The sequence below is a fragment of the Bactrocera neohumeralis genome, unplaced genomic scaffold (assembly GCF_024586455.1).
Source record: "Bactrocera neohumeralis isolate Rockhampton unplaced genomic scaffold, APGP_CSIRO_Bneo_wtdbg2-racon-allhic-juicebox.fasta_v2 ctg5247, whole genome shotgun sequence".
NCBI lineage: Eukaryota > Metazoa > Arthropoda > Insecta > Diptera > Tephritidae > Bactrocera > Bactrocera neohumeralis.
The window spans coordinates 1059-8122 of NW_026092194.1; the positions used below are offsets into that span (position 1 = coordinate 1059).

At 36.0% G+C, this 7064-nt stretch overlaps 1 pseudogene; it reads left to right on the top strand.

The window, feature by feature from the left end:
• Positions 1-247: 247 nt before the first annotated feature.
• On the top strand, positions 248-997 carry LOC126767303 (circadian clock-controlled protein daywake-like; annotated as a pseudogene).
• The last annotated feature ends 6067 nt before the right edge of the window (positions 998-7064 follow it).

Here is a 7064-nt window from a genome sequence, read left to right on the forward strand (position 1 = left end):
TTTGCTCTGTAGATAGGTGTTACAATGGGGCATGATTTAGAAGATACAAATGATTAGGCAAATGTAATATATGGACCTGGGCTTTTGATTACGACTAAATCGTAATTGTAGCTTAATAAAAGAGTAGCTTTCCGTACAAAACTGCTAGCATAAATTCTAAACCAATGATTTTTTTTTCATTATAAACATAACCAATGCTTTGCGTCATTAAATAATATGTAGATGTCTTTCTATCATCAAAAATTAGCGCCAGGAAATCGAAAAATGCCGTACGGGCGATGTGGACTGCATTGCAAAAAAATTTTACCGTATCTTTTGCAAAATTATACCAATGGAATTCCTGAAATTGGTCTAACTGACATAGAGAAATTGTCACTAAATAATATTATTATTACAAAAGCAAAAGAGCAATCGCCCGTTATGTTAAATTTGGCATTCAAAGATGTATTTGCACGGTATACGAAATGTAACGGCATGAACGTGTGTGGTGGGCTTTGGAAAGAATCTGCTCAATTCAAAATTCGAAACGCATACGTTACAATACCCAATTTAGTAGTGGATGGAGAGTATGTCTCCAGTGGAAAGTTCTTTTGTTGCCAATGGATGCAACAGGTTTTGAAATAGAAAATGAAGAATACCAGGCTTAGCTTGAAATTTAAGTTTAATGAAGAATGTAAGGATGGCAAAGCAGTATGCGAAGGTAAAAGCGTTAAAATGCAAATTGACACTGGAATTGTAAGTTCAAATCCATCATGAAATTAAGAGTATTATTTGAAATATCTAAACTTACAGAATAGTCATGCAATTCGACAATCTTTTCAATGGTAATAAAACAGCTGGGTGAGTCTTGGAATCAGATGATTAATGATAACTGGAAAATACTTTGGGCCGACATGGAATCTCAAGTAAATGAGGCGGTTGCAAGGGAATAGTAAAACGGCTGCTGGCGAATGTAATAAGTGTATTGCCCTATGACGATTTTTATCGTGAAGACTGACTGTTCGGTATATAGATATTGTAGAACTAACATAAACATTATATATTGTCATTTAACAATTCTAAATTAATATATAACATTAATTGTTATTTTTCGTGGTAGAAATAATTTGAAATATTCTTGCTTTTGTAAATTTATTTAGTCAAATCTAATTCCACTGAATCCCCAGGAGCGTCGGATCATCGCTGCAGATTTGGAAAGCGATAAATGTGCTATATCTTTCGTGAGATATATTTCATAACTATGACTAGCATGGCTTAGTAGCTAGAGCTGTGCAGGTCATGCCGGCAGAAAGCTATCGCCTCAGTTGCCAATGACAACTCTCCAGAAGTGAATTTCAGTACGAAAAGGTATATACCAGTAAAAATCGGCGGCCATCAGGAATTGGATTAACTATGTATATCTTGGTTTGAAGAGGTTTGACATAAACATATTTTCTTTTTAAATCGTTTGCTTGTTTAAGTATCCGTTTCTCGCTTGATGTCTACTGGCTCTACACGCCTCTAAATGACCAAAGATTTGCCACATTTAAACCGACATCAGAGCACAGCTGAGCTCAACCGTTTGCTATTGCCAGTTTTTGAAGATTCCACGGACAGGGTGATGCTACAAAAAAACTGTAATCATTTTTAGTATATTTGCTACGTACATCGGATGCTAACCAAAATCGTATAACAAATTTTCCGCTTTATTGGGCATGTATTGAGTGAATTTTCACCTTGCTTTCGTTGGAAACAATTGTTGGACAATAGTAATATATGGTCCTGGTTTATAACAATTTTGACTGTTGTCAATAAACTTGTACCAAACTTTGGAAATCATAGCGAATTTATCGGTTTGTAATCGTTGGCTTCGTTGATTTCTGTCATCAAATCGAATAAATCATAATTTCCGTAAAAAGTCATGTCTACTCATAGTATTTAAGAAAAAAGAGAGCCCAGTTTTTATTCAATAGAAGTGCTATATCTATATTCTTAGAGTCATATGCACACGAGCTCACAGAATTGCAAAACATGCATATAACATTACAGTAGACAGTTTCCATTTATATCCCAACACTCTAAATGCCTCTGTCTCTGTGCACTTACATATAAGTTTGCTTATATTCTTATCAATTATCATAGAAAATGCCGTCCTAACTTCAGTACTATCGGAACTAACTAAAACTCTCCTTCTATTTCGTCATCTACTTACGTTCCGAAATATTCTCTTCGTTCTCATCGGTTTCAAATGGATCTTAATTCGTATTGTTATTTCTATTTCGAAATTTCCTGATCATCTTCAGAATATTCTGCATCGATATCATTTATTCTCTCAGAATATGAAAGTGCCGTAAACCATTTCCTGGAAGACACTTTTTAGATAAAATCGTGTCACAACTATATTATCTTTTATTTGTAACGTCTTTATAGTTTTGACCTTGAGTCTTAGAAGAAACTATTACAAAATGTATAAATCGAACCAGCGGTCAAATGACCGGTCGTGGTAGGTAAGAAAAACTGAAATTTTTCTCCAGAAAAAAAAAAATATATCATACATATACATATTATATGTAAATGAGTTAAAGTAGTAAAGTTTAAAGGCGATTCATTTACGTTGAATGTAGGAATTTGCAATTGAAAATTTAAAAACGGTCATTTGACCGGTCCTGGTAGAAATAGTGTTAATAAGCTGAAAAAGATGCTGTTTAAATTTATTTTCTTTTTACTTCTCTTTTAAGACAAAATAATAATATATTATGTTTTCGAATATATCCTAAAACACTCCTACATCTTAGTTCCTTTCATGTCTTCGCCCACGTTCATTGTAATGTCCATGTTGCTGAAGATCATCGTAAAAATGATCATTGAAAATCTCATCCCTATGATAATAGTTTTGAAAGCCTTGCAATTTTTCACCAGCTTGATAATTATTAGATTCCTCAAAAGACTTTTCAGCGTGCTCACTAGGAGCTTGATCTGCTTTGTATTTTTGACTTAGTTTTTTGATAGCCGCCTGAGCACCAAGATATCTCAACACCGAGTTTTCCGGCACGTTTTTATTTTCTGGCATACGAGTGTCATCAGGGTATTCTTTCGTCCGACAATTCTTTTTCGGAGCTGACCTCGTCATTTTCCATGGCATTCTTATTCTCTTTTCTGTCTTCGTTTGCATCCAAATTTTCTTCCTCGGTCGTATTCTCCTTAATTGGCGTGACCTTGCAAAAAACATGAGCCAACTTTGTATCGAGCATTCGTTGATCGGTCAGTTTTTGCCCCTCCAACGTTTTTTCATGCTCAAACGAACGACTATTGTCCTTTTTTACAATTCCCAAATGTTCGCTATACGAGGAGCTTGTAGTTGAGCCAAGCTTTGGCTACCAAGGCGCAATTTGTTTCCGCTCTCATTCGTACCGGCCTTATTACTATCATATACGGGCTTATCTTACGTATTTTCTTTAGTCGCTTGGGATTCTTTCGATATCTACGTGTCACATGGTATTTCACTTTTGTATGTAACGGAGTTTTTTTAATGTTCGCGGCATTGTCGCATTTTTGACTTCCTCTTTGTAAGCATTAACAATCACGCAAATCTCCATATTCTCTGGTGTGGGTATAGCTGTATTTTGGAAAGGACACTGCAATATATGATAATCTTGTGAGTATTCCATTGGTCTTACGGGCAGCTTGTAGTAAGCGTGCAGATTTCGCTCTACAATTATTGCCCGCACCATGACCAGCTCCCGTAAGATGGCGAGGACTATATTTGCGGTGATGATAACGGAATTCAAAATAGCAGGCATGGTAAGACCCGTGATGTTAAAGAGTGGACTGAATTTACCCCATCCATTTACTGGCTTTTATAAAATCATTGAATTTGTGTGATAGTAAGTTCCCAGGCGTTCCCACTTTATTTGAGCACAGAAAAAAAAATAACTATAATTTGTAAAAATTAGTGTAATAATTGAGTTTTGCAGTTTTTGTGCTGTGACGCTTTCGTTCAATGTCAATAATAGTTTGAGGCTTACACTGTTGGTTATGATGCAACACCTTTCTCTAGTTGTTTGAGCTTCTGCTCCTATTTGCAGAGCGGTCTCATTTTATACATTTTTACTTTTTTGTAATTTTCACACAATAAAATTGTGGACATTATCTTGTCGGCCGGTGAACGATCGCTAGAGAAAATAGTTAATTGTAGTCGAAACTGAGTTCAAAGTTTGAGTGGCTTACTTGAAGAGCATTTGTTATTGTTGTTTAATTACTTCGTTTTTTTGTTTCCAAATTGGAATACTTACTAAATTTTTTTGTTTAAACAAAAGACAAAGACATACGTAAAATAAGTGGAAAGGGTATTCTGAAATTTTAAAACTACCGATTATGAAATTGTCCTTTTTAAGTTTTTTATTATACAATTCATCAAGGCCCTATGGTTTTATTGGTATACAATCATTTACAGAAACCTGTGGATTTATCAGTTAAGATACCATGACAACTGTTCGTAATGGCATACAGTATTAACTAAATAAATAGATTCTACAGGTGGCATTCTATAGCTACTATATGTCTTTTTACTTTTTATGGAACCTTTAACGCGCAGCCTTCATCTATTATTTTTGACTTTAACCTTGATTTTATTCTATGAATTGTTAGTAAACAAAAAGCGATAATATTTATATAGTACTCTTTGTTAGTAAATAATAAGGTTAATGTTTTCGTGAGCAAATCGATTAAGCGGTTATTCAACTTATTGAAGTAGGCCGCTTGCAACATAGCAAGCTTTGGCAGTTAAGAGGATTTCAAACTAACTTGATTATTTATACTTGTATATTTACCTTTGTGAATACTTTACTTTTCTTTTATAGGCTAATACAGGATAGTTTTGAAGGAACTTGTGAAATTATGACAAGCATTCAGAAATATTGCAGAGGTTTGAGATAGAACAAGTAAGGAACGTCAACGTTCAGGTGTAACCGAACATTTTTATACTCTCGCAACTTTCAAGGGCCGGCAATTTTTTTGAAATTCAATGGGGTCAAGCACATTGTGTCAAAAAAGCACCCGGAAGAGGAAATTGTAATTAAAGTTCCCAGGTAAATAATCCATATTAATATTAAATGTGAAAGCAACTCTGTCTGTCTGTTACTCTTTCACTCCTAAACGCCTGAACGGGATTTAGATGAAATTTGGTGGTAGCTTAGAACCAGAGTAAGGACATAGGATACCTTTACCCCTTTATGTCATAGTTTAATACAACTCAAAAATGCAAAAAATTATATTTAAAATCATAAGCATTTGTTCAAAATTCATGTTTGTAGGAATCATTTAAACATAGTCTTCTCAAAAATAATACAATTGCTAAATATTTGAAATAGAAGAAAAGAACTGCAACCAAATACGCAGTGAAATAGATTATAACTGGCTCAGTAATCAGTCGTTCAGTGCATTCCAAAAGACTGATGTCATAACCTTCCCGCCGCCTTTTTTTTTTCACGCCTGAGAACCGATTCATCAGGTTCATCATGTAACAGTCTACCACAATGACTGTCGATTCGACTCAGTGGGATTAGAGAGCACTTGAACACTTCTCAGAATCAGTTATTCGTTGTTTTGTTGGACTATAAACTTTGCCCGAGGCACCTACTTTGCTGCTCATTTCGCCTGTTTCAGGTTAATAGGCAAATATCTTTTCAACGGTGGATTTCCCTGAGCCCAAATTCAACAGTATTTTCCCCAAAAAGCCAAATGCTTTATAAATACACGAAATGCTTTATGATCCACTTTTTGTAAACTAACACAAGTTGCTTTCAGAGCTGGGTTTTCGTCCATCCGGACAACATGACCTAGCCAGCGTAGCCGCTGTCTTTTAATTCGCTGAACTATGTCAATGTCGTCGTTTATCGCACAGCTCATCGTTCCATCGAATGCGATATTCGCCGTGGCCAATGCGCAAAGGACCATAAATCTTTCGCAGAATTTTTCTCTCGAAAACTCGTAACGTCGACTCATCGGTTTCTGTCATCGCCCAAGCCTCTGCACCATATGGCAGGACGGGAATTATGAGGCGACTTATGGAGGCGCAGTACCCGCCGAAGCAGAGAAAGAGGAAGACCTCCCTCCCGTTGGAAGGACCAAGTGGAGAAGGACCTGGCCGCTTGGAATATCAATTGGCGCCACGGCGAAAAAGAAGAAACGACTGGCGCGCTGTTGTTAACTCGGCTATAATCGCGTAAGCGGTGTCTACGCCAATTAAGAAGAAGAAGAACACAAGTTGCTTCACAAAAATATTATATCTCATTAATTAATAGTTATAATCCAACTAATAGAATTCATATAGATGGTAGTAGAATTATTAATGTATCAACCACAGTATAGCGTGGACGGATCCTCTAGTATTTAAATAAATCTACTTTACTACGTTGGTAGGACTGTCTCTAATTATGCTTGTTCTGTCACCAGTTCGTTTACAGGAGCTGCTTAAGTCGGTACACCGCAGTAGTGCGTTACGATTTTTACAATAGATAAGTTTGTATTAAACTTTGTTCGCGAGTACATTCGAATGATTTGGTAGGCGTGGTTGTATCCCGATTTCGCTCATTTATACCGTAACATAGGGTGCCAGAAGAATGTTATGTATGTATATACCGAATTTGATTGAAATGGTCGTGCAAGTCTCGAGATATGTGATTTGCCCTAAAGGAAGGCGGTTAGCCATGCCCATTATCAATTTCGATCCCTTATCCTTTAAAACCCTCTCATCAATTTAATGTTGATGGCGTATTTAGTTATTGATTTAACGCGCTTTCAGTTGTTTTTAACATAACCGGTATAGGGAGTTGGCGAGGTTAGCATTCGATTTCATACATTTTTGCAGTGTCGGTAAGTGTGCTTAAAGAAATTTGATCTTTTAGAGAACGTGGCCCCGCCCATTTCCTGCAATCCCCTGTGCCAAATCACAATTCTATATCTGAATTTAGTGCTTAGTTATGGCACTTATAGGTTTTCGTTTAAGGGTATTCTACTCTAGAATTTTGAAAATTGCTGATTTTTTCATATACTCTAAAAGTTTAGACCCCAAGAACATATCCTCC